Source organism: Sinohyriopsis cumingii, chromosome 15 (assembly GCF_028554795.1).
Source record: "Sinohyriopsis cumingii isolate HCF-2022 chromosome 15, ASM2855479v2, whole genome shotgun sequence".
NCBI lineage: Eukaryota > Metazoa > Mollusca > Bivalvia > Unionida > Unionidae > Sinohyriopsis > Sinohyriopsis cumingii.
In genome coordinates, this window is record NC_142975.1 from 120,441,793 (window position 1) to 120,464,451 (window position 22,659).

General features: G+C 34.9%; 1 protein-coding gene across 1 annotated transcript in view; it reads left to right on the forward strand.

The window, feature by feature from the left end:
• The first annotated feature begins 12,570 nt into the window (after window positions 1–12,570).
• Window positions 12,571–22,659, forward strand: part of LOC149782603 (uncharacterized) — a 128,660-nt gene continuing 118,571 nt past the window's right edge. Inside the window, exon 1 of the mRNA XM_089934080.1 lies at window positions 12,571–12,680. The gene's annotated coding sequence lies outside the window, so the exon portion shown is untranslated. The remainder of the gene's footprint in view (window positions 12,681–22,659) is intronic.

Genomic DNA, 22,659 nt, shown 5'->3' on the forward strand with positions numbered 1-22,659 from the left:
TGCAACATGATGCTCCAGTGCTAGACATTACTATAAACTGCCACACTGCAGATATGACAGCAGTATGACTGAAAAATTGTTAAAGCTATGTTAAAAATCCAAATCACACAACACACAAACACATAATGTCTATTGTTTGATTGGTCTCAGGTTCAAATCCAGGTTGTCCATGTGCACATTTGATCCTCATTGGAACATTGTGCACAGGATGCACTTTGATCAGTGGACATTTGGTAAGGCGGTTTTCTAGAGAACTGTATTGTGAAATAATGGGGACACAGGGATATATTTCAGAATAGTTGATAAAAAAGTGATGCAGAACTGGAAACATGTGATGGCTCAGGCTGTGGAGCCCCAGACTAGTGTTCAAACCATCCTTGGTTCAAGCCTTTGTCCAACTATGCATTTAGAATAACCAACTGATAGAGTACCCGACAAAATCTATGATCATTCAGGGTTTAAACACCACCACCCTGCCGTTTTTATCTCCTCCAACAAACTACAGATAGATTTTGCTCACAAATTACAAAAACATGATAGTGTGCATGATTTATTTTTTTATATGCCCATATTGAATATAATTGAGGTATTTCAGTCACTTATATATCAGTTTGACCTTAGAATAAAGGTCAGTTTGAATTAGGGTTTTGGTTAACTTTATTTTCTTCTTCATTTGCTTACATTTCCTAATCCTTTTGATAGATTTTGTTCTGTCCATCCAATACTATAGTTCCTAAACTGCTGCAATGATTTTAGTTTACAACCCTTGGGTCAGGTTCAGGTGGGGTCTTGATTTGGGTGGTGATTGTGGAGCATGTAATGAAAAGCATGTAGATTTGCAATGACAAGTCAAGGAGCTACAATGTAGCTCAGGTTTCATTTGTAAAATCAAACTGCAGTGAAATATACCATTTGATTAAAAGTTTCTAAATTTCTGTAAAAAAAATGGATCTGATTTAATATCATGTACTGAAAATAAAGTATACTGATACTCATTACCTACTGTAGGCATTATTTGAATGTGGATTACCCTGAAAATAACTGCTTCATTTAACAATAGGCAGCAACCTATGGTACATGGTTAGGGTTAGAGTTAGGGTTTGGGTTAGGTTTTTGTGGCACGCAAAGGGCAGCCAAAAACCTCAATTTTAACAGTGTTACGTGTACTCTCTTACTGGTGGCACCATTAATTCATTTTGTAATTAATCCAGAAAAAAGACACGCTATGTAAAATGTTACAGCTTTAACCATCCCAGAATTAAGCGAAGTTTTAAAACATTTTATGAAGACTGAAATCAGCACATAGAATAATTTCTTTTGATGGAAATCCATGAAGAGTCTTAGAAGATGGAAAACTCTTGGATTGTGAGAAGCATTCAGGGGTGATTATTACAGAAACTTGTTAATTGCCAACTTTATTTTTCACACAGACTGATATCATATCAGCTTTAGTCATATAAAAAGAGAATGAAACAAATAAAAAGAAAAATCTTGGCTTATTTGGGAAAAATGGGGGAGATTGGACTAATATATTTCCTCTTCCATTCCACAACTTCCCACCTCCCAAATCATATATTGTACTTTGTTAAAAGGTTAAGAATATATTCTTTCTCTTAGAAAGACATGTACTTACTAAAAAATATGTGCTATATATACATGGACTGTTTTATCTGGAAATCATAAATTACATTGAAGTATCATGCATTACCAATGAAGTATTGGTCATATTACTGCATCAGCAGGGATATTTCTTTATTTGAAGATAATTTCATGTTTGTGACTTCCAATTAATGAGTTCATTGTAGGTAATGGATCTTCAAATAACTTCAGGAAATCCCACAAGATGAGCACTCTTATTTTTTCATGTAAAATGACATTTTATGATTGGCATAAAAATCAATGTTACATCAGATCTCCATGGTAACCAGGGCACGTCGATGTATGACATAGGCAGTGGTCGGAAATTACGCAGTAGTGGTGACGATCAAACCTAAAAGTTTTTTAATCTTTTTTTTCTCTCCAGGTTTTGAAATGTCATCGGAATCGTTAAGCAAGTTTAATTTAACTGTTTGTATTCTTGCAATCAGTAAATTGTTTTTTTTCCCCACCAATTTCAAACTGCATTTGCTCACAAGATTTAGTTACCTTTGCTGAAGATACTTTTGTGCTTGAATTTTTAAATCATGCATTTACATTGTACCTTTACAATTGAGTATTTTTCATTGATTACTGTTATTAATTTTTTTTTACCTCCATTAAGTTTTACAATTGTGAACATGGAGTTTTTGGTTGTTGTTGCTGTGAGCTTAATGCCATTTTTCAGCACATGATAGGCTATGGGTGGCAGCCAGTATAACTGTTGGAGGAAGAACCAAGGAAAACCACATGAAGAACCCAATCCACATAATATACTAGGAAGCTGACTGCTTCTGTGATCTTGTGGTTATAGCATCAGCCTTGGATATGAGATATCACAGGTTTGAACTCTGGCTGAGTCATACCAGAGACTTATAAAATAACAGCTGCCTCGCTAGGTGCTTAGCATTAAGAGGTTTAAGTATTCAGACTGGGTGGATTGATGTTAGGATAATGTGACTGGGTGGGACATCATGCTACACTTCTGCAGCATGATGTCCCACTGCTAGACATCACTATAAACTGCCACACAGCAGACATCATAGCAATATGACTGAAAAATTGTTAAAGCTACATTAAAAATCCAAATCACACATGCACGTATACTAGCAAGCTTTTTCACATATCCACATAGGCCAAGCCAGAGACTCAAACCCACATGGACATGGTGAGATGTCAGTGGTCAGTAAAGGCAAGTGCTTTAGGCAATGGGTCAGCCTGGGCATCTTGGTATTTGGTAGAAGTGTCTCTGGTGTTTCATGCAATTCAAATGCAATGAGCACAGTGCTATCATCATAATATACAGTTACTTTTGCTGTGCAGATAATGAGGTTTACCAGTTAAGTTTTATCTTTGTTCATAAAAAGTTATTTATGGTATGTTGAAGAACACTGTTATTGCTGTCTGTTCATAGATACTGTTCTCATACACCACCCTAAACTGTTAAAAATTGAACAGATTGCAGTTGAACTCTTGAAGTGACCATCATTTCCCAAAGTATTTGGATACCCTAAGTTCATAATTTTATTTTTGACCTTAATTTTTGAACATGTTAAATAATGTCAGTGTAAGTCAGTCAGTTGTCCATCCTGTCAGTTAACATAAGTTTGTTATTGCTCATACTTCATTACTACATGGAAGTTTGCCATGAAACCACACATTTATCCAAGTTCTAATTGGTCAAAATGGAAAATTGTTCCATTCAGAGATATAATATCGCAACTACAGTGGCGATCTTCTGAACCTTACAATTGTTACACTCCCTAAATGGATGGGCATATCAACATGGGGTTTTCACTCAAATATATCCTATGATCCCAGATGAAAATGATTCAAATCTTACAGTCATCTATTATTTTCAGGGTCAAAGATCAAAGGTCGAGACCACTGTGACTGAAAATTAAATACATGTAGATATTAGGTCACTGCAACTGAAAATAGAAATGGATTCATCATGATAACATAGTTATTCATCACAGACCTAGACCTGGTTGTGTGGATGGCTTGCACTTGGTAAGGAAGAACCCTATTGATTTAGAGGTTTAAAGGTCAGCATCATGTTCACTGAAACCCCCCCCCCCCACTATTTTCTGAACAATAACATTAATTCTACATAACGGACATGGGTCAAACTTTGTGGATGGCTTGCACTTGGGATAAGGAAAAAGCCTATTGACTTGGGGCTTAAGAAAGTCAAAGGTCAAGGTTGGTGTTACTAGAGGAAGACAGTTGGTTTTCACACAATAACATTAATTACATATCACAAACCAGGACCAAACTTTGTGAATGGCTTGCACCTGTATTAAGAAGCCTACTGCTCTTTGGGTCAAAGGTCAGTGTAAATGTTACTGGTAGAAGAGAAATGGTTCCTGCACACAAATTTAAGTTCTCTACAATGTATTTTCACCATAGTTTGTGAATGTTTTACATCTTGCACAAGAACGAAGTTTATAACATCATTTGTTCAAGACTACATATTGTAACCAAGGTGTTGAAGTGTTTACATTTAAGGTATGGAAGAGGCCTTTTGATCTGGGGTTCAAAAGATCAATGGTTATGATCATTGTTATTTAAAAAAATTGGATTTTGCAGAATAAATTTTGTTCTTAACACAGCAGTCTTTGGGCTTGGCTTACACATTGGGTTACTTAAATAAAGGAGCCTGTACATTTTGGGGCAAGTCAGAAATCATGGTCATAGAGTAATAAGAAATTTATGGTTTCTGCATGGTAAGTTTAGTTCAAGTCTGCCCATCTTGATAAAATTTCAAAGTAATTGAGACCTTTTGGTTTGTAGTTTCAAGAGTTGACAGTGCCCAGGTATTGGCCACATACTGAGGAGAAGAGAAGAGAGGAGAGGAAAGGGCACTTGAATTGTAACGTAACACATGCCTATAATATTTACACCTCATGTTCACTCTATCACTTTATGATTGGTCTTTACAGCACAAGCACTGATTGGTTAATTATTTTGTTTATCTGTATCACTTTATGATTGGCTTTACAACACAAGCACTGATGGGCTACTTGTTTTGTTTATCTGTATCACTTTATGATTGGTCCCCTATAGCACAAGCACTGATTGGTCAATTATTTTGTTTATCTGTATCACTTTATGATTGGTCCTTACAACACAAGCAGTGCTTCTCATTTTGAAATGTAAGTTTTAGTATTTTTTTACAGTCTTTGTTCAGTGTACAGTGAAATCAAAATGAGTGGCAGTTCTTACAACTTAAATTTCATTGAATTGACAAATGGTTACACTGCTGTTTTGATGTAGGCATTTTCATGTTTGAAAACAACAGCATTTACATTTTAAAAAATGTCAGAAGCATAGATATATAGATTGTATGAAGCACTCATTTTGTGCCCTAGAGTTTTCTTTTTGGTTTAATCTAATATATAGTTCCATCTTGTATTGCCTTCTGTTTTTGGTTGAAATGTTCTTATCAGGCAAGACCAATTCTTTTACAGTATTTCTTTCATGATAAAACCAGTCTGCCTGATAAATTTTTCAAAACGATGGGATTCATATCAAACAAATATAATCCTATTAAATGCTGCAAACTATTTAAAGGTGGGGAATGACTTACGATACATCATCTTATCATATACTGTATACACTTGCTTACATGTCAAGTCCAAATGCAAACAACATATACCCTGAACTGCTATCACATCATTCACCAGCAGATCAGGGTCTGTGTTTTTTGTTCTACTGATTATTCCTAACAAACTGTGTTGATTCAGATTTGCTGGCACATTATAGATCAGGGTCTGTGCAAAGTGTAGTTGACTTATAAGTGAGTACATATGGTGTAGTAAATACTTATTATGTATTATACTTACTTTGCCCTGATGAATAATACATATATTTAAAAATCTAAATTTCTCAAATTTAGCAATTGAAATGAAAATTTTGTTTCTTTTAGGATTAATAAAGAAATACATCATATGTTTACTCAACTGGTCATTTCTATGTGTAATTGGTGGGCAAGAAAGCATTTTTTGTTACAGAGATAATTACTTACTTACATAAGTTGAAACCAACATGTGGTGCTTTGACTGATTGAAATATTGATTAAAAACAGTTCCTTTGAACAATTGTTTCCTTGTAAACTGGTAAAGTTTTCAAAAATAGTTTCATTATTTAAAAAACAAAAACAATTTGTTATTCTTTATCTCTACTATTATTAACACTCCATGTTTTTGTCCAGCAGCATGGTGGCACCATTTGTTTGGTTTAGTTCTTTATTTCCATGTTGTATACCATATACACTTATAGACCAGTCACATACCCCTTTGACATTGATGTAGTAATTAATCTAGGTCACTCTCTCATTTGAACTTCAAAGGTCTCATATTTGTGTTTGAATGCCAAAAGTGTCACTAATATCTAAATCAAAAGAAACTCAATTATTTATTATATATGCTTTGTCTGGAAATCTAAAGGAACCCTATTATTTATTATATTTTGTGTGAAATCAATATTTTCTAATTTATATTGAAACATCAGTATTCATTTTTTTTATATAAATGGGAACTATACAGTTCATCTGGTTGTGAAATAGGTTTTCAGTCACTTTTAGGACTTCACAGTTTCAATCATTCTTTTAATGCTTTGAATATTTGTCTCTCTTTTTAATTTATAGTATTTGAATCATCTCCTTCCTTTTGACATTATTTGCATAACCCATTGTTTTTGACAGTATATATATTTGGATGATCCCCTTGCTTAGGACATTTATGGATAATCCCCTTGATTTTGACATATAGGGATAATCCCCTTGTTTTTTTAAATACATATTTGGATAATCCTCATGTTTTTGACAATAGTTGGTTTAACCCCTTGTTTTTCACAGTACATGTATTTGGATAATTCCCTTTGTTTGTACAGTATTCTGATGCTATATATACTTGCTCACACATCTGGTCCAATGGCAGACAACATAGACCCTGATCTGCTGTTGCATACTCCTAACAAACTGCATAGACCCTTAATATGACCACAAATTGAGGTCTGTGCTAAAGCTGTCAAAATATTTCAAAACTTTTACCGGTTACCTTTGATCATAACGATTAGTTATCCAGGTACCCAGTCAAAGTGAAACTGTATTAAATGTATACAGATCTGAAGTTAAGTCAACATATTTGTAATTCACAATATCCTATAAATATCACTAACTAATGTCATCTGGTACAAAGTCCAAGAATTCATCTGCATTTTCTGATAAAGTTCTGAAATTCCTCCATAGTCATCACAAGTATCATCTGACTCATTCTTGGCCTCACTGTCATATGTGGATGCTTATTTAGACACTGAGCCTGAGCTTTGTAAGTAGCACTTTGAACATGCAATTTATGAAATCTATTCAAAAGTTGCAATTGAAAACATGCCAGTTGTGCGCCAAGGTCAAATAACCACCTTCTATTACTTGCCACTGTACCACACTGGTGGCTCAATCAAAGAATTGTCACATGGGAAAACAAGCTATGGGATTAATATCAGTTATTACGGGAAGAGGCAGACCTCAGCTTGGCACTGAAAAGGTACAGGTATTTGCAGCTTGATGGAATCAAAAGGATTGTCAACTTGAAAATAAAGCGAGTGCTGTCCTTACAAGTACTGACCAAAAACTTGTACACTGGATACGCATTGCATCTTTAGTCTGATTGGGCAGTTGGAATTGACTTATAAGCGAGTATATACAGTATTCCGCTTATTTTTGACACTATTTAGATAATCCCCTTGCATTTGATGATATTTGGAAAATCTTGTTTTTGAAAGTATTTTGATAAACCCCTTGTTTTTGACAGTATTTTGGATAATCTGTTTTAGTATTTGGATTATCCCCTTTCTGCTGCACTATTCATTCATCTGTTGATGCGGTTAAGATTTCTATTGCTCCACCATGTTTATAATATGGGCATATTGTGTGTTTTTTAACTTTCAATGTATATGTTATATCACAATATGTGTTAAGTGAATTTCACAGTATGTTTTATGGCTATTGCAGTAAGCTATTTGACTTTCATTTTATGACTTTCAGTGAATTCAGTGTTGTACGACTTTCATTGTATGTCATTATGACTTTTATAGCATTAGACTTTCAGTTATATGACTTTCACATTGTTATATGACTCATTGAAATCACACTGACATGACTTACACAGTATGATGTACAACCTAACAAATCCCACATTATGTTCTGTGGCCTTCACAGCATGTTATATGACCCTCACATCATGCTATATGACTTTCACAGCATGTTATATGACCCACACAGCATGCTATATGACCTTCACATTGTTAGATTACGTTTATCACATCCAATATGACTTTCACACTTAAATCTGATATGACTTTCACACTTATGACTTTCACAGCATGCTGTATGATTTTCACTGTTCTAACATAAATGACTTTCACAGTATGTTATATGACCTTCACAGTATGATATATGACCATCACAGTTTGTTGAATGACTTTCATGCTGTTCTGACTTTTACTGTATATATCTTTCACAGTATCTTATATGATCTTCACATTATGTTATACGACTCATAGCATGTTAAATGACCTTCACATTATGTTATACGATCTTTACAGTCTGTTATATGACCATCACAGTATGTCACATGACCTTCACAGTATCTTACATGACCTTCACATCATGTTATAATGTTCAGTAAATTGACAGCATGTTATACGATCTGCATAGTATGTTATGTGACTTTCATTGTATGTTATATGACTTTCAAAAGCTGGGGAGCAAAAATATAACATTGTTTGCACTAAATGACAAGATGTCATAAGATTTTAAATGGATTCTTCCCAGATTGCATAGAAACTTTGTCTTTCCATCTGTATTATGCATAGGGTTTAATAGCATATCAGCACAATACAGGCTATATAGCATCAACCAATGGTTTCATAGTGCAGATGAAGAAGACAACAACCCGAGTGGCTGAATGGTCTAAAGCGCTCACCGTTCCGGATCACTGCCATCTCACCTCTATCTGCGTGAGTTCGAGTCCAAGGCTCGGCTAGCATGGGTACATGGGAAAGCCTGCCAGTAGCTTCTCATGGGTTGGTGGTTCTTCCCTGGGTTTTCCAGGGTTCTTCCTCCACCAGTTATACTGGCCGCCATGTATAGCCTATCTTGTGCTGAAAAATGGTGTTAAACCCTTGAACAACAACAACAACCTTATTAAAATGCATGTACCCAGGAAGAGAAATCTGTCCAACCAAAAGTAATTGTGCATCATGAGATAAAAGATAAAAGGTCAAGATGTTACAAAAACTCTTCTAAAAGTGATGGAAAACAAAGATAAAGACAAGGTTAGAATCTTTTAAAACACGAGATAAAATTGTCACACTGGTATATAAATAGTTTCTTCAAAGAGTTCAAGTACTCAGATGAAATGTCATCATGATATGCACTAAATGGGTTACATACATTAGAAGCCAAGTCCATCAGCAAACATCTTGGACCCTAATCTGTTGTCATGTAATGTGCCAACAGGTCAGGGTGTATGTTGTTGATTCTCCTGATAATTCATACTGATATTACCCCTTACATTATACCAGCAAATCAGGGTCTGTATTGTTTGTTTGTTTTGCTGAATATTCACTGCATTATCTCAGCAAATCAGGGTCTGTGTTGTTTGTTTTGCTGATTACTCACTACATTACCCCAGCAAATCATGGTCTATGTTGTTTGGTTTGCTGATTACTCACTACATTATCCCACCAAATAAGGGTCTGTGTTGTTTGTTTTGTTGATTAATGACTACATTAGTCCAGCAAATCAGAGTCTGTGTGGTTTGGTTTGCTGATTACTCACTACATTATCCCAGAAAATAAGGGTCTGTGTTGTTTGTTTTGTTGATTAATGACTACATTGTCCCAGCAAATCAGGGTCTGTGTTGTTCGTTCTACTGATTATTCCAAACATTATGTTGTGGCAGATCTGGATCTATGCAGTATTGTATTTAGATATGTTCTACACTTGAATATATACAGTAGTTCCCTCTTGTGATATTCCCAAGTGTGCACTATGCCTATCCTAAATGCCCAAGCCCACGGGCATTAAATCTTGGAAACTTAGCTGGCATAATTACTGTATTTTCAGCAGATTTTTCATACCCTCTAATCTGTTATATACATCAATGCATAAATACGGGAGCTATTTTTCATCCCCAGATTCTTGGTCCATTATATCAAAACATTTTTTCATATTAAAATTTTGCAAATTTTAGCCACCTCAGAAAGCTATACTTTTCTAACCCATAATTACTTGTACATTTAAAAATACATAAATAAAGTGTATGAAAAAGTAAAGACGGTAAAGTACTGTACTCCCTAATTATAAGCTTGGTTTGATAATGGATTCCATTTAGTTATTTGATAGTAGGGCTGGAATGATACACTGATGCCACATATAAATACATATCATGATACACAACCTATAGTACAGTTGATATTGATACACATAATAGAGATAAATGATTATCAATTATTCATGGCTATTAAAGGTTAAATACGTTTTACATGGTAAATATTGTTTTGAATTGATTTTCCATCTTTAGTATTGATGTTTGCAGTTAAACAGCAAAATTATCACTGCATTGATATATCAGTTTCACCCCTATTTGATTGTAATATTATGTATAACATACCTCAGTATAAGGAAGTCCCTTACATAAGCTTGCTATGGTCAGTGATCCCATTTCATTATTTGATTATTTCATTACATTATGTGTAACATACCTCAGTAGAAGGAAGTCCCTTACATAAGATTGCTATGGTCAGTGACCCCATTTCATTATTTGATAGTAATATTATGTATAACATACCTCAGTATAAGGAAGTCCGTTATGTAAGCTTGCTATGGCCAGTGACCCCATTTCATTATTTGATAGTAATATTATGTGTAACATACCGCAGTATAAGGAAGTCCCTTACATAAGATTGCTACGGTCATTGACTCCATTTCATTATTTGATAGTAATATTATGTATAAGATACCTCAGTACAAGGCATATTCACATATAAGGCAGTCTTCATTTATAGCTTCCATGAGCAGCATTATAGTGGGTTAGTCCTGTATTTGGGTTAACAGGTCAGCAGTATTAAGAATAAGAGCGATGCATGATGTTTATGGGCTGCATTGTCAGGATAATTTTGTATCTTAGAAAAAAGTGGTACAGGATTCTTACGGGATACTTTTACAGGATAATTCTGTAGCTCAGAATAAGAGTGATATGTGTACATGGTTCATATAGGGTACATTGTCAGAAAGATTTTATATCTTAGAATAAGAGTGATATAGGGTTCTTATGGGGTACATTTTCAGGGTAAGTTTATTTTTTTTAACACAGGTCCTTGCCACACTTGTATTTTTGGTTGAACCTACCTATATTAGTGGATTGAGAGTCGCATAGCTGTAATAGTTCCATCTTTGTCATCAACAGTAAGTTAGGGTTAGGGTTGATGCTTTTTTGTTATATATTTCATAAACCCGTTTTTAGATTCATGTTATACTTGGCATATATCATTATGAAGAGAAGACAATTCATTCTGTTGCATGCTTATGTTCTCCTTTAATGATGGGGTCAAGGTCACTGACATAGAATAGTTGTCTTGGGTTTTGGTTAATGGATGTTTGCTTTCATTTATTCCTTAAAACCTGTGGTGGATTTTCTTAATACTTGAGATGAATCACTAATTAGTTGCTAAGACAATTCATTCTGCCATGACCTTTTTGCTAATTTGAGTATGTGTGTGTGATATAGATTTTTATCATAGCTTTATCAATTTTTCAGTCATATCGCTACCATATCAGCAGTGTAGCAGTTTATAGAGATGTCTAGCACTGAGGCATCATGCCACAGACATGTAGCATGATGTCTCTCACCCAGTCACATTATCCTAACACAAGGTCGACCAGTCCTAATACAAACCTCTTAATGCTGAGCACCAAGTGAGGCAGCTGTTAGTACCATTTTTATGTCTTTGGTGTGACTTGGCCAGGGTTCGAACCTGCAACTTCCCAAGGTGGATGCCCTAACCACTTAGGCAACCAGAGCGGTACTCTTAATTCTTTACATGAATCATTAATTAGTTGCTTAGACAATTCTGCCATGGCCTTGTTGCTAAATCAAAACCATGTTGAAAAGAATTTTGATATATATTGCTTTAGTATGGTACATGTATTGTGTTTCATGTTCTGATGATTTTTCTGTGGCTGAACTTGAGCATAGTTACAGTTTTGACCTGGCTTCTGATAAGGCTAATTCATCACATTTATTGTCAAAATATAGTATTAATGGTTTTTAATGATGATAAATTCAAGTAAAATTCCACTTTGCTTACTTCCAAGTACATATGTGCCATTAATACTTTTAGAATGCTTACACCAATCATTAGTGTAGGGGTCATATAGTTCATTGTAGTATACTATAGTATAGAGAGTGAGGGAGAGTAATACATATTTAGTGTAAGTGTGTTATGTATGTGTAGAAAGGCTGTCAGTCAGTTTTGGCCTAGCCAGAGAACAAGGTTAGGTGGATCATAGGGATCTCTAGCTGGCTATGTTTATATATACCATGCCCAGACCAATCTAACTAGATCAGCGTACATATAGTTGTACTTGTGGAAATAACAGTACCTACAACAGCATACCTTTCTAACAAGTCAGCTAATGGTGTTATAGGTATGTATATACAAGATACGCTAGTCAATATATAACTGATCAATGACAGAATTATCACTTTTCCTACTTTATAGTTTGTTTTTGAGTTGAAGGCCAAGCTGTGTCATATAACTGGTGGTTATGGAAATTGCAAACCAGCAAAACACTGTTAACATGGGTGTGTTTGTATATTGCTGTGTATAAATGTGGTGTGTAAATTAGGACATGTTCTCCATTTCAGCAGTGGCTGTCTGATTGACTGGTGGAGGTGTTTTTGTCCACAGTGCTGAGTCAGCAGAGGACATTTATAAACTTGTGACCAGTCTATTAAGCCTAGATTATACAGTGGGTACGTAGATACAGATTGTGAAAGAGAGTGAAAAGGGTATGCATGTAATGTAGATTTAGAAACAATTTGCATTTGTCAGGTGAGCACAAGGAATTATTTTTAAAATCTGCAGATTTAAACTTTCAGGGGCAGGCATGCAGTTCAAATTGGAGCATTTGTTGAGGCCTTTTTCTTGTTCAGATTTTGTCAAAGTGAACATTGTATGTTATTGTGATTATTCTGTTATTTAGCTTAATAAAGCAATGCAGTATTTGTTTTCTTATTGCATCTTGTAATATAACCTTGTGACATCATATTTCACAAAGGTTTAATGTTGGGCACATCTGAATACATGATGCTGTCATTTCAATACATTATCTTGTGATATTGGTTTAAATGATTTTCTTCTCTTTTCTTTGTTAGGTGTTGCACAAATATTATATTTTGCAGAATTTTTTTCATCTTGGTACATACTTCTATCTTTTTCTTACCAAATCTAAGAAAATATCGACAATTTTCAACCCTGTTTTTAATATATCATTTCAACAGGGTTCTTGCAAAGGTCTGGATATCTTAAAAAGGTCTCACATTTGAAAATTGCTTTTCAAGGTCATGAAAATGTCTGGAAAATTTGAAAAATGACTAAAGAGTCTGGAAAAAGTCTTTAACTTTTTGCTATTATGGAGATTGAGAGTGTGACTGCTCTTTTGCATTTTGGAAGAAGTTTTAGCTTACAGATAAAATCTTGTAGTTTAAATTATATTTTTTCATCTCTTCACATTTTCCTTGGAATTTTTAAATATTTTAGTCTCATTAGGTCAGTAAACTTGTCACATTGTTAGTCTAGAAATCTTATAATATTTTGACCTGTTTCAGATGAGCACTTTTTTAAGATCCTGCTTATTAGGTGTTTAAAAACACAGATGTTTAATGAAATTCAGTTTTCATGCTATTCTTTTATGAAATTCATTATTATTGGTCCTCTGTTTCTTATATTAGACTTGTTGTGATGGATTCTGGAAATATTTTTTCCATAAATCCAGTAGTTTTGGATTAGTCTATTCAGCAAATCTTTGTTAAAGTCACCTTAGTTATAAAACTACAGCCTTTAATTTAAGACTATATCTGACTGGATTTCAGAATCTTAATTCCATTTGGTTCAGGATCCATGGTTACTGTATACAAAATCAGCTTAATTTGGTTTTCCTCTATAGGATTTAACTGAAACCAAAATAAACCCAACATCGTTGGATTCTAATCCTCATTCTACTCACAAGTTTACCATTTTTGACATGGACAGTAATTTCCCTTGTTTAATTTTTGTCATTTCTGCGGAAAAGATTTTTATAGCCATTGGCAGATATGAACTTGTATTTTGTTTGTTTATCGTTTAAATTTGACTCTGCAAGTCTTAAAACATGTGTGTTATTAGTTTCAGAGTTTAAGATTAATTTCAACTGATCAAGCTTTCCACTTAAGCCATGTCTGTTCTGGTGTCCAATCTGTATAGTATTATACCTTCTGCACTTATTCTAAAATTTAAGATGTTACATGAATTTACGGCATGCATATAAGATCCGCAACGTTCACATTATTTTCACTTTCACTTTCACTGAATTTATTATTATTGTTTTTAATTCTGTTTATGACAAATTCTACAATACTAGAATTTATTGACTGTTGGTCTTTATTTTTATCTGCAATCAAACTGCAGTCATTATCAGCTTTCTGTATCAGCATCTGGCAGAGTTGTGGCCCCTTTCTTCCTCTAGACTTGTGGGGTTTCTGCAGTGTGTCCTGACCAGTGGGTTACTGGATTTAATTAAATTTGATATGTGGGACTCTATTGTGTCAAGATATGGGTCAGATAGATCATCAATGTTAAATATTGGTCATCAGATGTGATGCTTGTATGTGGGGGACATGGTTGAAAAAACCCCAACTGCACAGCAACAGTATTTAACCAGGAGATGCTTGGCCAAGTCGGCATTTTTTTTCCTGCTGAAATATTTATATGTGCTTTTCTTCTTGACACTGTCAGTAGCAATTCTCATGGGATTGTATGAGATTTTTATTTAAATTTGGCAGTTGTTTCAGTCAGCAAGGTTGTATTTGTTACTAGAGTCTCAGAACTTGGAATACCCGAGATTTCACTTTTTATCTGAATAACGATACTGAATTAAAATAAACCTGTTAACTGTTAAATATTTGTTTATGGGAAGAGATTTTCTTCTATTTAATCTTAGATTAATCTTTTTGGGGGAAAATAAACCCCATCTGAATTCATCATCATCATCATCAGTCTCATGGCCTAGTGTGGTCGTCGAGGCACTGTGCTGCTGAACATCTGACCAGTTCCCTCGACTTGTCTGGATCATGTGCCAATGCCTGTGTCTCCGCAAAACGTTTCCTGGTCCATTCTGTGATGTTGTCAGTCCACTTTTTTCTCTGTCTACCTCTCCTTCTGCCACCCTGGATGCTGCCCTGCAGGACTGTTGTGGATAGACTGTTGGCTCTAGTGACATACCCATACCATTTCAGCTTTCTCTTTTTGACAGTGGTGAGGAGGTCCTCATATTGGTCTACTTCGCGCCTGATGGTGTTATGCACTTCTTCATTTGTGATGTGGTCAATATAAGAGATGCCAAGGATGGTTCTGTAGCATCTCATTTCAAGTGTCTGGATTCTTCGTTGTAATTCTGCTGTCAGGGTCCATGCCTCACATGAGTACAAAAAGACTGAGATGACTAGAGCTTGCAATAGTCTGATTTTAGTTTTCAGACAGATATTCTTGTCTCTCCAGATGGGTCTTAGCTTTGACATAGCTGCATTGTTTGTGCTGCTCTTGACAAAATTTCTGCTCTTGATCCCTCTTCAGTGATTATGGAACCAAGATATTTGAACTGGCACACTGTTTCCAGTTCTTTTCCTCTGACTTTAATCTTGGCTGAGATTTGTTTGCCACTATTTTGTCATCAGCTTTGTCTTCTCAGCACTTATCTCCATGTCAAATGTGGAAGATGTTTCATCCAGGTTCTTCACTTAGGTGGCAAGCTCGTCTTCACTGCCTGCCAGCCCATCAGTGTTGTCTGCAAAGCGGAGGTTGGTGATGTTACGCCCTCCAAAACTGAATTGTGTAGACCCTAAATTAATTATGTAAATCCCATTTGAATTTTGTATACCCAAATTGTGTAAACTCCATTCGAATTGTGTACAATCTGTTTAAATTGTGTAGACCCCATATGAATTGTATAAAATCCACTTGAATTGTGTAGACCCTACTTGAATTGTGTAAATTCCATTTGAATTGTGTAGACCGCCTTTGAATTGTGTAAAATCCATTTGAATTGTGTAGACCATCATATTGTTCCGTAACAATAGGAGTATCAATAAAAGTGGTCCAGTTTGCCGTGATACAAAGTGGTTTTATTGCTGAATATTTTTGTATCAAATGGCCTGATCAGGGATCAATTCATTATTAAGCATTATTTAGCCAGAAACATCCTTTTTGTTAAAGCACATAGTTAAAACAAAGTTAACACCCATGAGCAACATGAACTAGTTTGATTCGATATTTGATAATATAAAAGTTCTGAGTATCGTTGGCCAAGTTTTTCTTCAGTTATTAATAATCATTCTGTTTATGTGTGCATTCTTGTTCTCAGTGCATTTGGTTCACTTGTTTTAAAACATGTATATAAAGTTAAGAATGAGTTGTAAATTGATGGGTAAACAAAATTGAACAGTAATAACAGTAACTGCCATCACCATCAGACCAGACTCAAGGGTTAATAATCATGTATACATTGATTACTACTGTAATAATCATTATACATTAATTACTACCATAATCATTGATACATTGATTAGTACTATAATATATAATTAAGTGATTACTACTGTAATAATCATTGATACATTAATTACTACCATAATAATTGATACATTGATTACTACAGCAATAATCATTGATGCATTGATTACTAATGTAATAATCATTGATGCATTATTTCTACTGTAATAAGCTTTGACACATTGCTTACTACTGCAGCAATCATAGATGCATTGCTTACTACTCCAGTAATCATTGATGCATTGCTTACTGCTGCAGTAATCATTGAAGCATTGCTTACTACTGCAGTAATCATTGATATATTGATTACTAATGCAGTAATCAATGATGTGTTGATTACTACTGTAATGCTAATTGATGCATTGCTTACTACTGCAGTAACCATTGATACATTGATTACTACTGTGATAATCATTGATACAATGACCACTGCTGCAGTAATCATTGATACATTGATCTCTACTGCAGTAATCATTGATACATTCATTACAACTGCATTAATCATTGATATATTGATTACTACTGTAATAGTCATTGGTATATTGATTACTACTGTAATAATCATTGATACATTGATTACTACTATAAGATTCATTGTTACATTGATTAATAAATTAGTAATAATTGATGCATTGATTACTACTGTAATAATCATTGATGCATTTAATACGACTGTAATAATCATTGATACATTGATTACTACTATACGATTAATTGTTACATTGATTAATAAATTAGTAATAATTGATGCATTGATTACTAATGTAATAATCATTGATGCATTTAATACTACTGTAATAATCAATTATACATTGATTTCTACTGTCATGAACAAATAATACATATTGCATCGAAACAATTGCGACGTAATTCTGTTAATAAGAGCCTAGAAATTGGGTCCCTCAATAACACCCATGACTTAAGGTCCTAGTTCTTAAAATATTTTAAACTGCTCCAGTGGCCTAAATGGTTAGAGCATCCACCTTGGATGGGGGAGGTCACAGGTTCAAACCCTGGCCAAGTTATACCAAAGACTTATCAAAATGGTACTTGCAGCTACCTCGCGAGGTGCTCAGCGTTACAAGGTTAGTGGTAGGACTGGACAGCCTGGTGTCAGGATAATGTGACTGGGTGGGACATCATGCTACGTCTGCAGCATGATGCCCCAGTGCTAGACATCACTATAAACTGTCACACTGCAGATATCGTAGCAATATGACTGGAAAATTGTCAAAGCTACATCCAAAATCCAAATCACACACACATACACTTAAAATATTTTAAAGACGTGTAAAGATATGTACCTTGCTAAATAAAGGTGTGAAAAATTTACCGGTAATAACTTGTATATGTGCAAAAATATTTTTTAATTCATAATTGCCATTGTAGTTTGATTAATTTCTGATGTGAATAAAATATAACAGGATTGCTTTTCCTCATGGTCATCTGGGAAATCATAAAGCAGATCTTTTGAACAATTACTGAAAAATTATGGAGCTACATATTCATTACCACCATTTCATAATGCAGTCCATGGGAGGTTTCAAGTATACCTCTTTATATTTTGACTCTCTGATCATAAACTATGTAATTAGTCCCTGTCATTATACTGCCAATGGGAGCAATTATATATATCACCTTACCAAGAGACTGACCTATAATTGAATATACATTAGGACTAGGTGCTATGAAAAGTTTATTCTGCAATACATGCATATACATACCACATACCACAGTATACCACAATCATATTAGGGACCAACAATTTATTGCCCTGTGGCAGGGACCTGTCACTTAAAAAAAATTCTGTCTATAGCTGGGAAAAACATCTTGCTTAGATTTATAGCAAAATAATACCATATTATATGCATTATATTATTTGAAAGAGCAAATTAAATATCTTCAGATAAAAGAAAATAAAATAGCTCAAAAGAATGAAAATCGCAACACCTCTCCAGTTCCCAAAAATTACTATACAAATTTACTATGTGTATGTTAGTTGTTGTATAAGCTGTAACATGAGATGATTATGTGTAGGCTGTAGCTGACATCCTATGTGACTCATTGTACTAATGTTAAAGAGCATGTTGATCAGAATAGGAAGTGCTGACACCAAAGCCAATAATTCACTATCTGTACTATGCAGGGAAACTTTGAGTGGGATGTCCATACCCCATGTCCATATCCGGGCAAGATATTTATCAGAGTCAGTAAGATAAAACATGCCTCAACTCAACAAGCAAGAAAATATTTAGTAGTTTTGAGAATGACATAAATTTTATGCAGAAACGACTGTTCTCTTTGGATGATTTTCAGTCTTAATAAGTTGTACACATACTTAACACATTAACATGCTCAGATAAATAACTGAAAAATGACATTTTTAAAGTACAGATTGTTTCCAAAATTCAGATTTGGCCCAAATATCTTTCCCATCATCCCATTTCTCCACCATGTTATCATACATGACACATGTTAAACAGGTGATGAAAGGGTCATAACTATAATCATATTTATAATAGTCAAAATTAATTTGTGACAATGCAACTGTTGTTTATAATTAAAAAATACTTTTTGAATTATTTTGTCATGAAAAATGAAGACATGCTGTTAATATCATATAATTCATAACAAGAATACCTGGGAAATTTTGTACATTCCTTACTGACATAAACTACCACAGTACATTGAAAAAATTCCATTGTACATACCAGTGAAAAAATACTTTGTTAAATTGGTATACTGGTAATACCTTGCACCTCTAGTATACATGTACCCCCAAATAGTGAGGCTGACATATGTATCATTCCACCCACATCATGCCTTTATATTCCTCCATCCTCCCCTTCCAAACATAGTTCCACTATTTAAATTATGTTAAAGGGAGGGTGGAATGATATTGGATGTGCAGGTTCCTTTTAGCTCGGTGTCACTCCACCAATAATATGCCTTCACATCACTCTACTCTCCACTCACAAACCCAGTTCTGTCTTTTAAATAGCCTTATAGAAATGGTGGAGTGATACAGAGGTGCTTTGCCAAGCAGAATGTGACTCCATCTAGTGTAAGTCTTTGAATCACTCCACCATCTGCTCCCCAACCTAGTCCCACAATTTAAATCACCTAATGGTGAGGGTGGAGTGATATGGAGATGCTTTATCCAACTCAGTGTGACTCTCTAAAATGTAAGCCTTTGAATCTCTCCACCATCCACTCCCAAACCTAGTCCTACTATTTAAATCACCTAATGGTGAGGGTGGAGTGATACAGAGACACTTTTTCTAGCTTAATGTGACTCTCTAAAATATAAGCCTTTAAATCACTCCTCCATCCACTCCCAAACCTGGTCCTACCATTTAAATCACATAATGGGGAGTGTGGAGTGATACAGATGCTTTTTCCAGCTCAATGTGGCTCTCTAAAATGTAAGCCTTTAAATCACTCCATGATCCACTCCAAAACCAGGTCCTACCATTTAAATCACATAATGGGGAGGGTGGAATGATATGGAGACACTGGATGGAACTCAGCTGATAAGTGCTCAAAATGTGGTGCTATTTACATTTTCCTGCTCTACAACAGAAATGCTTTAATTGAAGATTCACACTTTTATGAGAAAACAAATAAACATGGGTTAAAAAACTTAGTACTAATAAAGAATTCTATCCTGTGTTTAAATGAAGCAGATGTTACAAAATTTGAATGTGACCTAAGTCAATGCTGCACCTCGAGTGTGGAATTGAAGGTTTTCATTTTTTTTGTCTGATATTTTCTAAATCTTGACCTCAGTGGGTATGCTTATTCAGCTTTCCATTGGTTCAAGAAAAGTCTCCAACTCCCTTTATTGCACGTCTATTCTGCACATACATATAAATTAATTTAGACACATGTACATACTGACATCGTGGGCCGCAAGGTGGCCAGCTGGTTCAAGGCATTTGCCTTTACCGATCAAGGACATCCCACCCCTGTCTGCATGGGTTTGTGGGTTTGACTCTTGGGCTCATCCAATGTGGGTATGTGTAAAAGCTTGCCTGTAGCTTCCTGTAGGTTAGTGGTTCTCCCAAGGTTCTTCTGCCACCAGATATACTGGCTGCCATTTGTAGCCTGTCTTGTGCTGAAAAGTGGCATTAAACCCACAGTAACAACATATTGACATCCATGTCATGTGATCATTTGTCAATGTTCACATCAGCGATGATAATCAGCTGATGCTACAGAATTATAATTTTAGTAGATGCTTAAGTTCATTGTGTCATTGTTGCCTTGAGGGATAGCAGTAATTGATCAGAAACTGGCACTCTGTTTTCAGAAATCAAATTTATTTGTAGAGCAATAAAAGCAAAAGAACCAGTCTATTGGAAGATATTAGCCTAGAGGGATATGTTTTATGTATGGCAACATACCAGCCATTTGAATGCTCTCTTTTGTGATAATGTTAGCACATCCATGGAAGAAGATGGTGACACTTTGCAGCTGAAGTCAGCTGTATGTATCATGGCAAAACTTGAGAAACAGGCAAGACTTTCTCAGTTTTCCCTTGAGTAGATCGAACCAATGTATTTCTTCCATGAAAGCTCTTCTCGGTGACCAATCAAAAGCAGAAAAAATCTGTGACCATTCAAAGTCACATTCTGGTTCAGAAGACATAGTTCAGATCTGATGTTTGAAAGGGGCACCATTACAAAAAGATTATGAAATTCCAGTACAAATATTGCAGTGTTAAATTATAAACTTTTTAGATTTTACTTGAAAAGCAAACTTTCTGAATGTTTTATTGCTACAAATGTATATTTACTTTTGATACTAGGTAAAGAGATTCAAACTTCAAGGTCTCTAGCTGTATTTTCTTTGACCTGTGTAAATTTTATGTGTCCTCCAAGGTACAGGGTCAGGGATCCACACGGACCCTAGCCCATAGAATCCTAGGTGCAGTACAGCTAAGTGTTGGCATAGGTCAAGTTCCAGAATGTGAATATATCCAAGTTGAAAGGTAACTGTGTGTAATATTTGAGTACTCTTCTAGTTATATGAATAATTCAAATACTGTCTGTCAAAAGTACCACCTGGACTTGTCAGTATTGTCAATTAGAGGAGTTTTGTTCATAATTAATTTCTATACTGTTAGCTACTCATTGAGGTTGCCAAAAGCAGCACCATTTTTCTCAGGCGTATTGATTTTCTGAGATAACAGCCTGTGTTTGTTTCATTCAATTGCCTTGTAATAGGACAAAGTTCAGGCACAAAACCTGCAGGATCACGCCTCATTGAAAGCTGTGTTTTGTCAATATGCCACATAAACACCTTTAAATAGATATCTGCATAATATTTTCCCTTTTAATAATTATCTTTCTTATTGATTTTAGTTGCACACTCATATTTTTGTTTTAAATATTATATTTGTTTCCAAGACAGCTGTTCCTCAAAACGTGTGCAGATTGATTTTTTATATATAATGGCAGCCCAGTCATTTTTGTTTTTGTTATCTCACTTCATATTATTGAACAAACTCTTGTTTCATTTATTACTTGTTAATACAGGGTTTTTGTAAGGATCACATGGGCATGCTTTGGTGGCGGTTGTAGTGGTGGGGAATAAATGGTAGGTTATGGTGCAAACAATTCCATACTGGAAGATTCTAGTTATTGGTTGATGTAGTTGACTAACATATTAGTACCTGGGAGAATGGTAAATTTGGCTTAATTGAGTGCCATTTTAAAGCCTCCGCCCCAGTGTGTGTATTTCCTATTGCACTGTTTTTAAAATTAGGATAGGTTGGAGAGTTTTCTTTTTTCTTCTTCTATTTTTAAATCCATATACATACATACATGCATACACACACACACACGCACTCTGTCTCTGTCTCTCTCTCTGTCTCTCTCTCTCTCTCGTATAATGTACTAAGCAGTTCAAGTACTGGGCCAACCAGCTCAATTAGATGTCCACCTCAGTTTTAAGGAATTTTTTGTTTTTAATTTTATTTTTTTTAATGGTGGCGGCAAGTGCTAGACACACATATTTTTTTGTTTTGCCTATACTTCACCAAAAATCTAGCTGTTGCATGCCCTAGGATGGGAATGTTGATGATAAATGAAAGTTTCAAAATAAATATTGGCCTGAGTGAGTTTTAAAAAAAGTTAGATAGAA